The sequence below is a fragment of the Heterodontus francisci genome, chromosome 1 (genome assembly GCF_036365525.1).
Source record: "Heterodontus francisci isolate sHetFra1 chromosome 1, sHetFra1.hap1, whole genome shotgun sequence".
Lineage (NCBI taxonomy): Eukaryota > Metazoa > Chordata > Chondrichthyes > Heterodontiformes > Heterodontidae > Heterodontus > Heterodontus francisci.
The window spans coordinates 75,245,098-75,264,139 of NC_090371.1; the positions used below are offsets into that span (position 1 = coordinate 75,245,098).

At 44.3% G+C, this 19,042-nt stretch overlaps 1 protein-coding gene across 9 annotated transcripts in view; it reads left to right on the forward strand.

Moving 5' to 3' along the window:
• pdzd2 (PDZ domain containing 2) overlaps positions 1-19,042 on the forward strand; it is a 632,977-nt gene that overhangs the window by 315,015 nt on the left and 298,920 nt on the right. Inside the window, exon 1 of one of the 9 annotated variants that reach the window (XM_068032088.1) lies at positions 18,838-18,895. The exons of the other annotated variants lie outside the window; for them this stretch is intronic. The gene's annotated coding sequence lies outside the window, so the exon portion shown is untranslated. Of the gene's footprint in view, positions 1-18,837; positions 18,896-19,042 lie in introns of those variants that run through there. 9 annotated transcript variants of the gene reach the window in all.

Consider the following 19,042-nt stretch of genomic DNA (forward strand, 5'->3'; position numbering starts at 1 on the left):
CCAACTGTGTAACAGCCCTGACAACCAATTTTATCTGCAGCACCTGTGGAAGAGTCTGTCACTCTAGAATTGGCCTTTATAGCCACTCCAGGTGCTGCTTCACAAACCACTGACCACCTCCAGGCGCTTACCCATTGTCTCTCGAGACAAGGAGGCCAAAGAAGAAGTATTACTGAGACTAGCTCTTAATTCCAGATTTTTATTAATTAATTGAATTTAAATTCCATCAGTTGCCGTGGAGAGATTTGAACCTCTGTCCCTAGGGCATTAGCCTAGGTCTCTGTATCACGAGCTCAGTGACATTACTACACCACCATCTCCCCAGTAATTGACTGGATTAGATTTGTCCTTTTTCTTGTGGACAGGACATACCTGTGCAGTTTTCTACACTGTTGGGTACATGCCTATGGTGTAGCTGTACTGGAAGAGCTTGGCTAGAGGCACAGCTTGTTTTGGAGCACAAGTCTTCAGCACTACAACCGGATGCTATCAGGGCCCGTAGCCTTCAGCTGTTCCTTGATATCATGTGGAGTAAATCGGATTGTCTGAAGACTGACATTTATGATGGTGGGGACCTCAGGTGGAGGCTGCGATGGATCATCCACTCGGCACTTCTGGCTGAAGATGGTTACAAATGCTTCAGCTTTGCCTTTTGCTCTGATGTGCTGGGCTCCCCCTTCATTGAGGATGGGGTTGATTGTTGAGCCTCCTCCTCCGGTTGTTTTTTTTTTAATTGTCCACCACCATTCCCAACTGTTTGTGGCAAGACTACAGAGCTTTGATCTGATCCATTGGTTGTGGGATCACTTAGCTCTGTCTATGGCATGCTGCTTATATTCAAGTATATTCTACATTTAATTCATCATTAAAAGAGAGAATGCTGGAAATACTCAATACCTCAGGCAGCATCTTTGGTGGGAGAAAGAATTAACATTTTCAGATTGCTGTGGGACAACTCAATCACCACACGAGGAGACTCAGGAGCAGGTTTCAATCGTTTATTCAAGCATACGCAGGGAGAGACCATCTCAGGCAGTCAGAGATAGTACTCTAATTTTACACTCAAAGCTGTAAGTTTACATACATTCTTTGTCACGTACTGCAGTTATACTATGGGTAGTTTGTCAGGTAGTCTTATGATTGCATAGTTCTACTCTTGTTAGTACTCGGCAGATGTCTTGGGCTTAGTTCCCTATCTCTCGGTTTCACCTTGACCAGACTTCCATAATTTGCCGATTGTACAGTCTAGACCGCATCCCTGACCTTGCCCTTTTACCCTAGCAGCTTGTTTATCTCTTCCTCATCCTGACGTGAGCATTGTCTTTCTGATTCTTAACCTCTTCAGTTCCCCCTTTTGGCCCTTGGCCTAGTCCAAGATGGCCAATGAATCTAACAGTGATGTGCTCAACTCTCATTGCTCTCCATCACTCATAGATACTAGCCAGGTGTTGAGATTTGGGTCAGAAAGGCAATTGACTACACCGTCTGCATGGGTCAGCCCTGCAGTCAGGGCTCATAAATAACCTGTCTAGTCCCCATGTTCTCATGTCCCTATACTGATTGCCTCTTCTTGTTTGTCCTCTTGGACCTGTAAATTAGGCATGTCAAATATAAGACAAACACTACCTGGGCAATAACCAGAATGTGGGAGATGATTCGGAGCCAGGGGTGTATCTGTACGTTCATGTCCCAGTTTCACAGATTCTCACACCATGTAGAGTTGTCTATCTGTTCAATATCACCTGCCAATGTCTTGGTTTGTCGTTGTAGATGTAATACACCCTATGTACCCACTGTATCCCCTCACGAATGGCTGTAAGGTGTTCGGGCAACAGTGGGATAAAATATGAGAACTGACTCATGTACTGTGTGAGGTTTTCCTTTATGCTCTTGGTAACCTGCAAGTTAACTGTTTCTCTTTTATCTATCTCCACCAGCTCTACCTTTCCCACCCTCGCCGGCACTTGTGGGTGTAGGCACACCTTGTGGTTAATTATGGGATAGGATTGGTTGTGCCCGTACAGATACTCTCTTCGTGACGTGAGCAGACATTATCTCCCTTTTCCCACATAAGCAACGTGGGTTGGTTCTATTATTGTCCATAAAGCTTCCATTGTGCAATTGATCGTTAAATGAGTTAAATCCGCATTTTGCCTCTTCAGTTATATATACTGGATGTGGACACACTACGACAGAAGCTTCTACACTACATCTATCTAAGGTGTTACCTACCGTGTCCCCCTCTATCTCTACAGCATATGGTGGTATATTATGATATTTCTCATAATAATCTCCCCATATTACCCCAATATTCTCTACTTCAAACAATATCTTCCTAGGTGCTGATTCTGGTATAACCAGGATCGCCAAGACCACACCTATCAATTGGCTATTATTGACAATACATTTCTCATCAGCTTTATGCACCCATGTTAAACCTCTGAACTGGTAACTGGTCAGGTTTTGGTTCTGGTGTCGGGACAAGTTGGACAAGTGTGTGTTTGATATCCACAGGGGAACTTCACCCTCATGGAGTTGCCTCAGGCTTTTCCGTGTCTGCTCAAGCAGCCAAGATCCATAGATGCTGCAGACATCATTCCTAGCCGTGTCCCCTCAGATGTTATGCCCTTCACCAATTAATTCGTTAATGGTCCATGCGTGACTCTCAAGTCCTGTAACCAAATCCTGAACTATCCATGTCAGGGTTTGATTCGCACCAAGCTGTCCACTCTGGATCCTTTGTCCCTGTCTAAGGATTTTCTTAAGTTGGGCGCTCAATGTCCGGACCTTTTGGTCCACCAAGGCCAGGTCGATCGAATTTACAACTGAGGTTCCCGTGTTAAATAACGTGGCGGCATCATTCACCAGGCTACGTTTTCGTCGGTGCTTCTCCTGAGCCGGGGCGTAGCCCTTGGCCACCCCACACCATTAAACTAGGATGCCTGTGTTTTTACTTGCTTTACCAAAGCCTCATAAAGTGATCGGGTCTCCACCGGGCACCACTGGGGTAATTTAATGTCAGAAATGTTTAGGAAAATGGGTACCAGCTCATGGTGCACATTATCATACAAGGTTTTACTTGTTTTTGTCAACACTAGTCCATTCTCTGGTTCAGGGCTTAATGCTGGGCAAGGGGGATCCGTTAATTGCGGCCGCGGTGTTTTGCCTTTACTCATTAAGTCGGTTAGCGCCTTTGTGGTAGGAGGTGGGGCCATGATCGGTCCTCTCTTTCCCTGTATAGATGCGTATTTCCTTTTCTTTGCAATTAATATGTACCGAACTTCTGCCTGTCCCTAATCCCAGTAGGATGAGTAGCATTCTGCAAGATATAATGGGCCGCTCCAGTCGTCACTGGTCAGCGTGATTAATTCTGCAAAACAAAATCAGTTAGTAATATGCTTCAGTTATGTCCAGTGTTTCCAGCATCCCTTTCCTCTGATGTCCACACAGGCACAGGTATCACTAGTCATTATTACCTCGTAGGGTCCTATCTATTGAGGTGCAAAACCTGGTTTCTCGGGCATTGCCTTTACCATTACTTTATCCCCTACACTAGGCACCTTTGCCTGTTTCTCTTTTGTGTTTGCTTCCATATCACATATGATCTGCTGGTCTCTAACCTCCTGTTTTAACTCATGCAGTTGATTGCATAGCTCTCTCACAAATCATTTAACTCTTTCTCTCGAGGGTCCTACTTCCTCACTACCTGCTACAATGTCCCCTGGCAATGTCATTGCCCTTCCTGTCATTAACTCATACAGGGTTAGCCCAGTCGTTCTGTTGGGCATTGCCCTAAGTCCCATTAGGATCCTGAGCAACAGGTCAGCCCATGCCCATCCTGTTTCCTGGATGGCTTTAGCCAATGCTCTATTCAACGTCCTATTTTTTCGTTCCACCATGCCTGAGCTTTGAGGGTGATCGGGAATATGAAACTTCTGTTTTATGCCGAATAATTTACAAGCTTCCTTGACCACCCAACCTGTGAAATGTGTCCCTTGATCCAAATCGATCTGCAACGGTGTTCCCCACCTGGGAATTATTTCCTCAGCCATTATTCGAGCCACAGTACTGGCTGAGCAGTCCCGTGTGGGAAAGGCTTCCATCCACCTTATAAACAGGTCAATAACAACCAAAGAGTAGTTCTTTCCCCGACTTGGTGGGAGGGGTCCTGTAAAATCAATGTGTATCTGCTCCTATGACCCTTTCGGTCGGGGTTGGCGCGACATACCGACTTTTATTGGGTGTCCTCTGACAAAGTTTTGCTACATCCCTTCCTATACCTTGCCACCACCAGCATCTGCTCATTCTCCCTAACATGGCTTCCCTCCCATGGTGTGCATTCCCATGGTATATGTTCATCAGGTTGTGGTGGATACAACGCGGTGCTACCACCCTACCGTCCTTCCGCCAGACTCCGTTAGGGCCTTCAACTGCTCCCTGTTTCCCCCACGTGCCTCCTAGTGGTTAAGAGTTTTTGAAGGGTAAATTTACTGAGTAGGAAAAAATTGCATCCCTCAGGATTGTTATCTTTTATGTCAGGTGCTAAAATTCAGGTACACACAGAATAAAAAAAATGTCTGGACAGTCTTACTTTTAACAAATATTGAATATTTCTGTAATTCCATTGAGCAATTCTATTTATCAACAATTGAAAGTTATTGGTTTCCAGAAGAGTTGAACATTGTCATAAGAAAAAATGTGCATATTGTAAGGTTTTGGAAGTCAGGTTCTCATGAGCATTCTAAGATCTAGAGGGTTGCACAAACCTCTGATCCTTCTCACAACATGTGACACTTTCCATCAGCTGACAATTCTTCAGGCAACGTCAACTACAGACTCAGCTGGTGATTTTATTTGTGGCAGCAGTTGGGAGACTGCAAATAGCCGCAGTTAGACTGGATTTAGGGAAGATTCTCACTCCTGATTGTTATCCAGTGGTACTTGATAGATATGTGTGGAAGTTATATGAGGACAGGATTGATCTTGAGTCTGCTCAAGTAACCTCCTGATCATCAACTAACTTCCCGAGATGATCTGTCTTGTCTCGTGCATGCAGACTGATGACTTGGATGAGATACAAGAGCATAAAGCTGCAAAGTACAAAGAAACCACTTTTACTTTACAGTTGGAAAATAAAGGATCTGCAAGACCATAAATATGTATAACCCAACACTAATAAAACCTGAAACTGTTAAAACTGTAAATATCCCGGATGAGTTTGAAATGGTTTACTGAAATACAGAGCTGTCAAAGTAATTAGTGGTTCATATCATGCATCGAGGTAAGGTGCTGAGTGATTAACTTGACTGTGTTTGATGAAGATAAATTTTGCTGAATAGATGGAAAACATCAGTGTGGTAGTGCAAATAACACAAAGAATGTCTCTCAGATATATAAAATACTGTTTCTCCATTGACACAATTTTGCTTCAGTGTTTACAAAGCATCTGAAAAGATCAACATAATGCAAACTGTCATTTAAAAAAATAATTACCCATTTTTAGTCCTGAAGAATGATACTGAGGAGATAGAAAACCAGTGTTATTGCATGTTCTTCCCCAAGGGCAATGCATGTAAATAATCATGAAGTTATTTCTTGCTGCTAGAATGAAAACCATGCGGCAGAGTTATATCCGAATACAGCAGGGAGAACTTCTCTTGGTTAATGTCGACAAGAGAAAGTAAAGGGAGATTGATTGATAGATTCAAGTGTTGGTATCTGCTCAAAATCTGCCTGATGCTATACTGATGCATTCAAATATAGCCTTTTCAAAAGAACACTAGCCAGTTTAAATATAGCCAAATTTGGATGCACCTGGAGAACATCAACATCAGATAAATCTTGTTGTGCAGTGATGATTAATTGGCACTGAATATTTTTGTGCCTCTGCATCCTGGTGACCTTGGGCTGGATTTTCATTACGGAGGCAGGAAACAGAAGGTGGGGGGGGGGAAATTTTAATGCTCTTTCCCATGGCAGGTTCAGAGGCAGGGAGAGCATAAAATCAGGTGAAATGGTGGGGGGGGGGGGGGCGGTTTCCGACACTATCCCGTCTCCACCAAAATTTAGTCTGGGGCGGGAAGGCCTGTGAATGGCCTTCTTGCCCATCACCAATTGAGTTCCTTAACTGGGCAATTAATTCCCAATTAAGGGCCTCTTCCCACTGTCACCACAATTAGCCATGCAGTGGGTGGCCCTGTCACCGCACGGGAAGCACAGCATGAGAAACTGTGTGGATGCTTCCTGGCTCCGTGGAGCGATGGGGGTGGTTGGTGGGTGCGGAATCCCTCGTTAAAAGGCACTTAATGCCTGAATAAGGGACCCGGCATCGGTAAGGGGGGGCCGCTGAAAGCCACTGCCCCTGCCCTTGTTAACGACCCCACTACATTCATTGCCCATGTGACCCCCACCCCATGAGACCCCTCCCACCCTGACCTACCTGTGGATTGGGTCCAACACTGCTCCTGGGCCTCTGATATGTGCTCCACCAGCAGCAGCTGCCGCCTCCGCAGTGGCGCTGCTCAGTGGAATAGCTGCCGGCCTCTGGCTGGCAGCTCTCTGAGGGCGGGACTTTCGGTGACAGGGTCCTTGATCCTGTGGAAGGCTCGCCGCTGTCCACTTAAGTGCCTGATTGGCACTAGATTCGATGGGCCTTCCAGTGAAGAGGCGACACATGGGTCGTGGCGTCTCTTTGTCTGGACGTCAAGACCCCCATCGCCAGCATAAAATCCCGGCCTGGGTCCGGTTTTGGGTCAGAAACCAGTCAGCTATGGGAAACTGATTCAGATTGTAATTTTCAAGTGGATAAGCCCTTAATTAGTGTGGAAACGGGTTTCCTGTCCACATAGAGCCAGTGGGTTTGAAAATGGCAATGGGTCAGATCAAGTGTGGGGCTCATGTAGACTTCCATGGCAGCCATAGAGGCTGCTGGTTGTCCTGAGGGAGAGATTTGCCTTTCACAGTATCAGATGGAAGCGAGATGTCACAAGGGAGCTGGCGGTCCGGCACTAGGGGCAGGGCAGACCCTCGCTTCATCGATGCACACCTGGATCTAATGCTGGAAGCCTTGAGGGAGAGGAGGGAGGTCCTTTTCCCAGAGGGTAGCAGGAGGAGGTCACCTTGTCATGCAGCGGGGGCTTCTCTCTGTTCAATTTTATTTCCCTCCGCCCCCTCTTTCTCCTCCTCTCTTATCCTGCTCATTCCCCAATGGGCCATCTCCTTTCAGAGCCTCACTATTCTCAAGGTCCACACATCTCAGAAGGACCAGGTTATAGAGAGTGTAACAGCCTACCACAAAGACAGAAACTCTTGCAGGAGGATATTGAAGGGTGCCACCCAACTGGTCCAGGACCAGAAGCACATCTCCAGAAGCTCAATGGCCTGCTGAGCAGGTGGCATTGGTTGTTTCACCTCTGTGCCTCACCTGGGACTCCTGTAGAGTCAGATTTCTCTTGTCCCGTTGGATCTGTTCATGCACTTTGGGGGATGGGGTGAAGTACTGAGGCAGCCTGGACAGGTGGAGGATGAAGGAGTGATGGAAGCTACCAGCAAAGTGAGCGCACACATGGAAGAAGCTCTTGTGGTCGCGGACCAGTTGGACGTTGAGGGAGTGGAAGCCCTTCCTGTTGATGGATTTCACCGGCCGATCGCTAGGTGCCTTGATGGCCATATGGGTACAAGCAATGATGCTTTGCACCTAGAGAAATCCAGCGATAGAGGCAAAACCCAATGCCCTCTGTGCCTATGCTTTGTCAAAAGAACACAAGAATTAGGAGCAGAAGAAGGCCATTTGGCCTCTTGAGCCTGCTCCACCATTCGATAAGATCAAGGTTGATCTGAATGTGGCTTTAACTACACTTTTCTGTCTGCCTCTCATAACCCTTTACTCTGTTGTTGATCAAAAATCTGTCTAAGTCAGCCTTGAATATATTTGATGACCCAGCCTCCATTGCTCTCTGGGGAGCAGAATTCCATAGACTAACGACCTTCTGAGAGAAAAAAGTTCTCCTCAGCTCCCTTTCTCTTAAATGGGAGACCACTAATTTTTAAATTGTGTCCCCTAGTTCTAGCTTCCCCCACAAAGAGAAACATCCTCTCAGCATCTACCCTGTCAAGTCCCCTCAGGATCTTATATGTTTCAATAAGATCACCTCTCATTCTTCTAAACTCTAATGAGTATAGGCCCGACCTGCTCAACCTTTCCTCATAAGATAACTGCTTCATCCCAGGAATCAGTCGAGTGAACCTTCTCTGAACTGCTTCTAATGAAATTATATCTTTTCTTAAGTAAGGAGACCAAAACTGTACACAGTACTCCAGATGCGGTCTAACTCGGGGCCTGTACAGCTGTAGCAAAACTTCCTTACTTTTACACTCTATTCCCCTTGCAATAAATTACAGCATTCCATTTTCCATCTAAATCACTTGCTGTACCTGCATACTAACTTTTTGTAATTCATATACCAGGACACCCAGATCCCTCTGCATTGCAGAGTTCTGCAGTCCCTCTCCATTCAAATAATATATTGCTTTTCTATTCTTCCTGCCAAAGTCAACAAGTTTTAAAAATTTGTTTCATGGGATGTGGGCATCGCTGGCCAGGCCAGCATTTATTGCCCATCACTAATTGCCCATGAGAAGGTGGTGGTGAGCTGCTTTCTTGAACTGCTGCAGTCCATGTGGAGTAGGTATACCCACAATGCTGTTAGGAAGGGAGTTCCAGGATTTTGACCCAGCGACAGTGAAGGAACAGCGATTATAGTTCCAAGTCAGGATGGTGTGTTGCTTGGAGGGGAACTTGCAGGTGGCGATGTTCCCATGCATCTTCTGCCCTTGTCCTTCTAGGTGGTAGAGGTTGCAGGTTTGGAAGGTGCTGCCTCAGTAGCCTTGGTGCATTGCTGTCGTGCATCTTGTAGATGGTACACACAGCTGCCACTGTGCGTCAGTGGTGGAGGGACTCAATGTTTGGGGACAGAGTGCTAATCGATCGGATTGCTTTGTCCTGGATGGTTCACATTCTCCCACATTATGCTCCATATGCCAAAGTTTTGCCCACTCACTTAACCGATCTAAATCCCTTTGTAAACTCTTTGTCTTCTTGACAGCTTACTTTCCTACCTATCTTTGTGTCATCAGCAAATTTAGCTACCAACAATTCAGTCCCACCATCCAAGTCATTGATATAGATTGTAAATAGTTGAGGCCCCAGTTCTGATTCCTGTGGCACTCCGCTCCACAGCTTTCCAACCTGAAAATGATCCATTTATCCCTAATCTCTGATTCCTGTTAGCTAACCAATCCTCTATCTATGCTAATATGTTACCCCCTACACCATAACCTCTTATTTTGTGTAGTAACCTTTGATGTGGCATCTTATTGAATGCCTTTTGGAAATCCAAATACTCCACATCTATAGGTTCCCCTTTATCCACCTTGCTTGTTACATCTTGAACTCTAATAAATTAGTTAGACATGATTTTCCTTTCACAAAACCAATTTGGCTCTGCTTGATTGTATTATAATTTTCTAAATGTCCTGTTATTACCTCCTTCATAATAGATTCTAGCATTTTTCTTCTTGTTTCCTCTTGTTCGAAAATCTAGAACTTGGGGTCACTATTTAAAAGTAAGGGGTCACCCATTTAAGACCGAGATGAGGAGAAATATTTTCTCTGAGGGTTGTGAGTCTTTGGAACTCTTTTCCTCTAAAGGCAGAGGTAGATGAATTTTTGATAAGCAAGGAGGTGAAAGGTTATTGGTGGTAGGCGGGAATGTGGAGTTAAGGTTACAATCAGATCAGCCATGATCTTGTTGAATGGCAGAGCAGGCTCGAGGGGCCGTGTGGCCTACTCCTGCTCCTAATTCGTATGTTCATATGTTTTTGTTTCCTATGACAGATGTTAGGCTAACTGACCTATAGTTTCCTGATTTCTGTCTCCCTCCTTTCTTGAATAGAGGTGTTACATTTGCAATTTCTCAATCCAATGGGACCTTTCCAGAATCCAGGGAATTTTGGAAGATCACAACCATTGCATCTACTATCTCTGCAGCCACATCTTTTAAGACCCCAGTATGCAGGCCATCAGGTCAAAGTGGATGCTGTCCCCTGCCCTCCTGGACCTGCCTGATGGCGTGATGAGCTGCCGACTGTGAGATGCCACCTAGGTCCACAGCTGATCCCTGGATTGACCTGGTTGCATAGAAGTTTAAGATGGAGACCTTGATGGCTACAGATAAAGGACTGCTATGGGGGCCACGAGGCCTCGTGGATCAGAGAACACAGGTCTGAGACCATCTGCCTGCATAGGTGTAGGCTCCTACGGCACTGGCATTCTGTCATTTGCAGGTAGCTGACTCTTGGGCTATGCACCTGATGCTTTCTTTCCCTTGCAGAGCCCCCTTCTGCTGTGCTTCTCTGGCCTCCTGCTGTCCAGAAGGTTGCATCTGCTGAAATTCATCCTGGCTGCTCTGTCCAATGTCAGTGTAGCTTGTTCCCATCTGAACTACCACAACTGGGCTTTGTGCATTCAAAGGCCTTCCCCTGCCAACCCCAGCTGCCCAAGTGATGCCAGCAGCCTTACGTCCCTCTCTGGATTCCTGCCACTCACCAATGAGAAAAGCAAGTTTTACAGTTGCAGCAATGGTCACTGTGGCACTCCGGAAGCAGCTGTGCTTTACTTTGTGCCTCACAGTATTTTAATCAGCTCTTTCCATAGCCCTCATGATCCCTAGCTGTGTTTAAGACACCCTGTCGTGTTCCCACATGGTGTCCTCCATGTTCTCAGCCTTTGAAAATTAAAACCTGCTGCTGACAAGCCTGTTAATGAGCTTTTCAGTGAGTTCAACAGGCAATTAAATGGAAGTGTGCGTCTGACCTGTTCCCTCCCTCCTGCCGTCCCTTTAAAAATGGCTTCATTCCAGAGGCGGCGGGTCCCAGTGCCAACCTCGGAGAATATCAAATCATACTTGTCTCTGCACCCACATTCAAGCGGCTTTAAAAATCCAGTCCCATGTTTTTGTGCAGTTTTGGGGATATTCATAACAGGGTTTGGAATTTGGCATGGAAACTGGAAGAAGAGAGACCATCTCTTCCCCATGCACAACCTTCCCCTTTAAGGTTAATTGCCTATGGGAAGATGTGATCCTTTTACAGTTCCCCTTTATTTATATACTTTAGGGGCATTTCTGGAGGCATTCCAGGTCTTCCCTTGGAATTTGGACGTGTAGGTTGAGCATATTTATGTCTTTGTTACCTTTTCTATTCTGACTCTGCCATTGGAGTTGATATTCCAGAAAATTCCTATCTAAATTCTCACTTATTGTACAAGTGTGTACAGAATGGTTCCAAACCTGCAGCTGTATTGAATCAATCTGCAAGGAACAGAATAAGTTTATTCTGATAAGAGTGAAAATTGTCTCCTCTATCACTTGATGCTAAATTCAAACAGGCTGAGAACAAATGATCCTGAATTAGACTCTTGTCAAATTTGATCACAGTGAAAACAGGATGTACAACTGCTCTGAATAATATCAAAAATCAAGCCTCTGGTTTATCGTGGTTAAATAAATAGGACAGGAGAAAAGTAGAGATTAAGATGGAAAAAATGAATTTTCTTCTAACACATTGGATTGAGATTTTTATTGCCGTTTGAGTTCACATTCTGTAATTCTATTTATTTTCTTTGAAATTGCCATTTATGATAACTGGGTTAGCTAACTTTTTTTGTTACATGGGATTCTTTAAGTCTTCTTTGAAAAAAAAAGAACTTACATTTATAGTGCATGTTTCTACATGTCCCAAAATGCTTCACAGTTAATGAAGTTTTTTTTTTTGGAGTGTAGTAACTGTTGTAACATAGCTGCCAATTTGTGCACAACCAAGTTTCATAAACAGCAATCAGACAAATGACTAAAGATACAATTGAATAATAGTATATTAGCCTCTCTTTAGGGCACAGGAATGATCCCTGGCTTTACAACAACAACCACTTGTAATTCTGTAGCACTTACAATGTAGTAAATGTCCCAAGATGATTCACAGGAGCATTATGAAACAAAATATGACAGCCACATAAGGAGATATTAGAGTCAAAGAGGTAGAATTTAAGGAGCGTCTTAAAGGAGGAAAGTGAGGTAGAGAGGCATGAGGAGGGAATTCCAGAGCTTAGGGCCTAGGCAACTGAAGGCATGGCCACCAATGCTGGAGAGATTAACATCCGGGATGCTTAAGAGACCAGAATTAGAACAGTGCAGATATCTCATAGGGTTGTGGGGCTGGAAGAAATTACAAAGATAGAGAGGGGCAAGGCCATGGAGGGATTTGAAAACAAGAACGAGAAATTTAAAATCAAAATGTTGCTTGACCCGGAGCCAGTGTAGGTCAGCAAGCACAGGCATGATAGGTGAACGGGTCTTGGTACAAGTTAAGACACGGGCAGCAGAGTTTTGGATGACCTCAAGTTCACAGAGGGTAGAATGTGGGAGACCAGCCAGCAGTGTGGAATGAGGGTTTCAGCAGCATATGAGCTGAGACAGGAATAAAGTTGGGCAATGTTAGAGGTGGAAATAGGTGGTCTTAGTGATTGATGCAAATATGAGATTGGAAGCTCAGTGTCCAATGTGACATCAAGGTTGTGAACAGTAAAATAAAAACAAAATACTGCAGATGCTGGAAATCTGAAATAAAAACAAAAAGTGCTGGAAAATACTCAGCAGGTCTGGCAGCATCTGTGGAGAGAGAAGCAGAGTTAATGTTTCATCAGAAAGGTAGTGAACAGACTGGCTTAATCTCAGACAATTGCCAGGGAGAGGGAGGAGTCAGTTGCTAGGGAACGGACTTTGGAGTAGGGACCGAAAGCAGTGGGAAGAAATTTCTGCTCATTGTCACACCCACACAATCCAAACTTCTGAACTACAAGATAAACTTATAAAAGTAAACCCAGAATGGACATTTTTCTTGTAAACAAAATGGAGTGACCCTTTCCTGCCAATATGCATTGAAATACAAGAACCCTGAGCTAATTTTCATGTCTGGACAAGTCTTGGAGAAGTCATTAAAATACAAACAACCTTTCTGGACACATTCCTGAGAAATCATTAAATTGCAAACAATCTTTTCTGTGAAAGTGACTTCTCCAACTGATTGAGTTAACAGTATTGTTGCAGACTTTTGGACTCCAAACTCAAATTCCAAAGAATGGGTGTGAAAAGCCCTACTTTATCAAGGCGAGATGAGGATGAATGACATCTGAACTGAATTGTCTAACAATGGTCTCACCATCAGAAACCATTTATGAGGATAATGGAAAGAGAAACTATGGTCACATGACAGAAACTAGCTTTCTGATAAGGAGCTTCAAGATAGATATATTCTGGGCATGGACAAAGGAGATCCATGTATGCCACTGAAAAGACAGGAGGACCCTGGCTATGATTACCAGCTTTGAACTACATGTAGGCAGCATCTGGAATTTGGCCTTGAACTTCCTACATTAGAAATCATACCAGAAATCACCATTGACCTTTTTGCTGGAATATAATAAGAGCAGTCTGAAACAGCACATCCGCCTTCCTGAACCTCCCAAGTCTTTCTTCAGTGAAGGGAAAAGATTACCGGTTGCATGTTTCAAGTCCTCATCCTAGGGGAAAAACAAGTTTAACAGAGATCCCTTTAAAATCATCAGACCTAACGCATGTTATTTTTATAATCTCTATCTTTTCTTGAGTATGTGTGTATCTGTATGAGTGAGTGAGTGAGTGTTGTTGCATATATTTCGGGTGTTAAATAAACATTTATCTTTCCTTTTCAACTGACGAGAAAACCTGTCATTGTCTGTTATTGACAATTAAAGCACTCCAGGATTAATAACACTTTTTTTTAAAATGCACTGTCTGCAGTCAGTCAAGAGGTGGTAAAAGGGGAACCATCCCTATTATCTTTCTCCTGTCCGTAACATCTAGCACTGGATGTCAGATAAGCAATCTGATAATTTAGCAACAGTGGATGAGTTGAGAGAAGTTCTGGTAGAGCTAGGTGCCATCAGCGTACATGTGAAAACTAATGTGTCTTTGGATGATGTCGCCGAGGGGCAGCATATAGATGAGAAATAGAAAAGAGTCAAGAATAGATCCTTGGGGGACACCAGAGGTAATGGTACGGGAGCAGGAAGAGAAGTTATTGCAAGTGTTTCTCTGGCTTGTTTTCAACAGAAGACTGGAAGCAGGTGAGTGCAGTCCCACCCAGCTAGATGATAGTGGAGAAGTGTTGGAGGAGGATGGCATGGTCAAATGTGTCAAAGGCTGCAGACAGTTTGGGAAGGATGTGGCAGGTGATCTGTTAAATATAGAAGCATGGGCTCACTTAGCATAGCTCTGTTCTTTGTGTCAGACAAAATAACAGCCTTTTGTTTCATGGAAATGTTTCACTGCTTCTCTACAGCTTTGTAATTCCTACTGTGTCTCTGTTTGTGTTTGTTTTCCACTATGTTTCTTTCTCCCTCTAACTTTTAGACACTCTTTACAGTCTCTATTTCTTTGTCTCAAACTTTTTCTCTTCCCATCACTATGTTTTGAGCATTTTTATTTTAATTTTAGTGTAAAATGGGTAGCAAAATCTTGGTTTTCTGGGGACAATGCAATAATGGTCAAATGGGCTATTGAGTTCCCAAATTTGCTGCTGTAGAAATAAGGTCTGCCTATTTTAATGCTTGTGCCTCATTACATATCACTTATGCACTTAGATTGACTAGAAGCAACAAAAAGTCGCATGGCCTAGAGGCTATCCAACAGCACAAGGTAGGTGCAGCGGGGCTGGGTGCAGGGAATCGGGTTCAAAGGGGCATCTCAGAGCAGCCTCACGTTCGATTTATGGGAGACCTAAGCTATCATTGTGGTTCCTGGAAGTACTCCTCCTGGCTCCACAAAGAATGAAACACCTTTTTTGGCCTCTTCTGGGGCTGATCCCCTTATGTCCCAGTTTACCCAGTGGAAAAGCTGCAGCAACTTACCCACTCAGGCCTGAGTTCAATTGCAATCTTGTCTCAATGATATCATTGAGTCCCAATGTGCATATGTAAAGGAGGACCCTGCTGGCTTTGAGTTGTTGTCCTAGTCTCGTCAAGAAGAGCTGGCTAAGATTGTGGATGTGGAATACTGGATTTCACCAGGTGGGTAGAGTTAAAAATCGCACCCCACAATTCAGCTTTTATACTGATTGTGAATAAATATCAGTTCTTGCTCTCAAAAGCTAGCATGTTTCATCTTGGCTTTCTTTCTCTTTATCTTTTTTTGTTTTCCAATTGTCTCCAGCTTCCTTCTGAAGGCAGTGATTCACCCTCAGATATAGTTTCACAAGCATAGGTAGCCCTCCAGTTTCTTGCCAAGTGACCTGTTTTTCATTCATGAATCTCGATAATGGCAACTCATAATTTAACAGCAGAGGATGTCACAGCCAAGCCTGATTGGGTTGAATGCAGGCACAAACACATATTCACTTTCCAACAGGGTCCACTTGGTATCAAAAGCAAGAGCCGTGGCTGATAGTTTGCCTTTCTATGCAGGAATGCTGATGATAGTTGCAGTTCTTTCCCAATATTTGCTATCTCAGGTTGGCGGCTGCAGTTTGAGTTCCAGCTATTCAGTACCTGGTTCATATTACCTGACTGAAACTCCAGTACTTCTTGGGATAGAACTTTGTGTGTATCTACAAATGTACTGAGTGCATCTACCAGTTGTTACAATTTACATTTTTAAGAGGACCTGGGTGAGAGAATCCCCACTCTTCATTGCCATCCATTTGCCCATACCTGCTCTGTTCCTCTTCTACATGAGTATAGTTCAGATTGCAGGTTGCTGTCTCCTCTAAATACCAAGACTGTTAGCTGAAATGTGCCCGAGAGAGCCCTGGCCTATGCTATAATGAGATCACAATCCCAGCATTAATGCACAGTGTTTTTGAACAGAGGGATCCATTCAATGCATTAATGGCTAGAATTAGGTAAAAGTAGGAGTGGTGGAATGGAGCCCTGTTTTTTGTGAGAAAATGCTGACATTTTACCCAAGTCCTAAATCGTTGATGCCATGAATAGGCAGTTTTGGCTTGGATTTTCTTCTATACCATGTGATTTTGGATGGTATAGCAATGATGCTGCAGGAAAAATGGCCATATCAGCATCCCTAAAACAAGCAGGTGGGGCCTAGAAAAATAACTCATTTCACTGCGTCCCCATCGCAGTACTGCTAACATATTTGAAGAACTGAATAAGGATAATGGTACTTGCTGAAGCAGTGGTAGAAAGATTGCTGAAAAAGCTGTCTCTGGCCACCTCGCTTCTCGGTTCCAAATTGTTCCTCATGGTGGTGACTTTATTTTGGGCCCTTCTGGAGTTGTTTCAGCCCACAAACTTTATCATTAAGGGGCTTGTGCGCCCTTTAGCTTCAGTGCCTCCCCTCTCCGGTGCTGCAATGAGTACTACTTACAGTACCTCTGGATTTTACAGCCTGCCCTGCATGTTTAACAAACCCTGATGCAGGACAATGGGCTGAATTTTACTGGCCCCTCAATGGTGCGGGGGCCAGTAAAATGCTGCGGGGAGAGGCCCGCCTCGACCGGTGGCATCAAGAAGGGCGTGCCGCATATTACCGGCAGTGGCAGGGCTTTGGTGCGGCCCCCGCGCTTATCCGCAGCTGGCCCATCATCTCCATATTAAAATGAGGCCTAATGGAATTCAAATTAACCTACCTGCAGGCATCAGCCGTCCCATTCCGATATTACGACTGTCGTTCGTGCTCAGTGTGCCTTCGGAACTCCGCACGGAGCTCCGGGCGAGAACCTGGTGGCGAGGGGGAAGCAATAGAATTTTCAGGGCGGGAGGGGTGGAGGAGCGGGGAAATCAATCTGAATTGGATGTGGGGATGGTGGGAAGGGTTTGAAGGTCAAAGGGAACTAATTTCAGGTGGGAAGGTTCTGGATGCTAATAAAAGTTTATTATGGGGTGGGGTGGGGGGGGGGGGGGCGGGAGAAAGAGGACAGTTAATATACCAATTACCCAATGGGGGTGGTGGGTGATAGATGGGACTTAGAGTTGAAACTTAAATTTATTTTCATTTCCTAGAGATCGGGACTTTTAAATTTTAAAGTGTTACTGAGGGGCTTGAAGCCCTTTAAAAATAGCGCCGGCACCGGACGCCGTTGCTGGGAACACGGCAGCTGTCCATCCCCTCTATTTAAAGGAGTCCCCACGCGAAATATCACGGGGGCTCCTCGGCAGCCGCTGAATGCGGGCACCTTGCTGAGTTTAAAGGGCGCCGCCACAGAGCACGGCACCTGAATAAAATTCAGCCCAATGAGTTGGTTTTGAAAATCTGACATCATGGGGCAGCAAATAGATGCCACTTCTGGTGGCAAAGCCATTTAAGGAGGAAATCCTTGAGGGTAACAGTTCGTCTCCAACCTGGTCCTAATACAATTACTTTCCCACACCAGCTCTATTCTGAGATTCAGATAGCTTTCTGCCTCAGGCGAGCCCAATAAACTATGCCTACATTCAATACCATCAAGTATGGGTTTGCCTGCCACATTAAACCACAAGGCTCAAATCTGAAGGTTGACCCACCCTGCTCATGTTATTTTTAGCTTTAAAGTAGTTTTTTTTAATAGGGATTGTTTTCTGCCAGAGTTAGTGTAGCTATTTAGAGAGAGATGAATTCCATTCTCCAATGATCTGATTGGTGTTTATTCAGTGCCTCAGACGATGTATGACAATATCTTATTGCTGTGACAAAACAAGTTTTTGAAAGATTGACATTGAGAAATGTGTCAATTGGCAGCAGCACATTTAAAGTATTTCCATTGCACTTTGCATCTGATAATTCAACATTTGTACATTTAAAGTTGGTTGCTGTTCTCCCCATCCTGCTGTTTTAACATAAATATCACAGCTTTCAGCCATCACACTCCAGTAGTCTCTTATTCCCTTCCACCTCCCCATATCTTCCAACACCTCCGAAATCCTTTGGAAACACATTTATTTGGCTATGTCATCAGTCACCTCTCCAAACTCTTCTTCTAACACCCAAGGCTGTGTGAGAATGAATGAAAAGCAGGATAAGAGATATGAGCAGGCTGGTTCTAAATTGGGGCAAGGCCAATTTTACTAAGCTGAGAAGTGATTTAGCAAAAATGGACTGGAAACAGCTATTTGAAGGTAAATCAGTGTCAGAGCAGTGGGAGGCAAAGTGGAGATTCAGGGGGTTCAGAATAAACATGTTCCCACAAAGAAAAGGGGACAGCCAAATCTAAAGCCCCATGGATCTCAAAAGGAAAGCTTATGTCAGACACCTAGAACTCAATGCAACAGAAAGTCAAGAGGAGTATAGAACATGGATGGGTGAAATCAAAAAGGACATTAGGAAAGCAAGAGAGGGCATGAAAGAATATTGACAAGTAAAATCAATAAGAACCCAAATATGTTTTGTCAATATATTAAGAGTAAGAGGATAACTAAGGAAAGAGTAGGGCCCATAAAAGACCAAATGCATAACCTGTGTGCAGAGGTGGAAGATATGGGTATGGTTCTGAATGCTTTGCATCTATCTTCACAAAAGAGGGGGACAATGTTAACATTGTAGTTAAGGAGGAGTGTGAAGTATTGAATGTGATAAACATAGGGATAGAGGAATTATTAAGGGGATTAGCATCCTTGAAAGTGCACTTACCTTTCAGGTGAGCAACAGACCTGCAGGAAGAACACAGAACGAGGAGCAGACAAATAGAGCCCAAGAATTGCACCCTAGAGCACTTACCTTCCAGGAGAGCAGTAGAATGGAGCCCAGGCGCGCCAGAGTTTAAAAACAAAGTGAGCAGTGACGTCACAGGAAAGCTGCAAGGTGATTGGTTGGTGAGTAACTGCTGTTAGGGAATATCTCTAAATAGCTGGGTTAGTACATGACTGTTAGGGTGCATGTATAAATAGCTTAATAATAAGGAACAAGTGAGTCACTGGCATTTTTTTTGAGTAAGGTTTATTTTAACTAGGGAGCTGTAT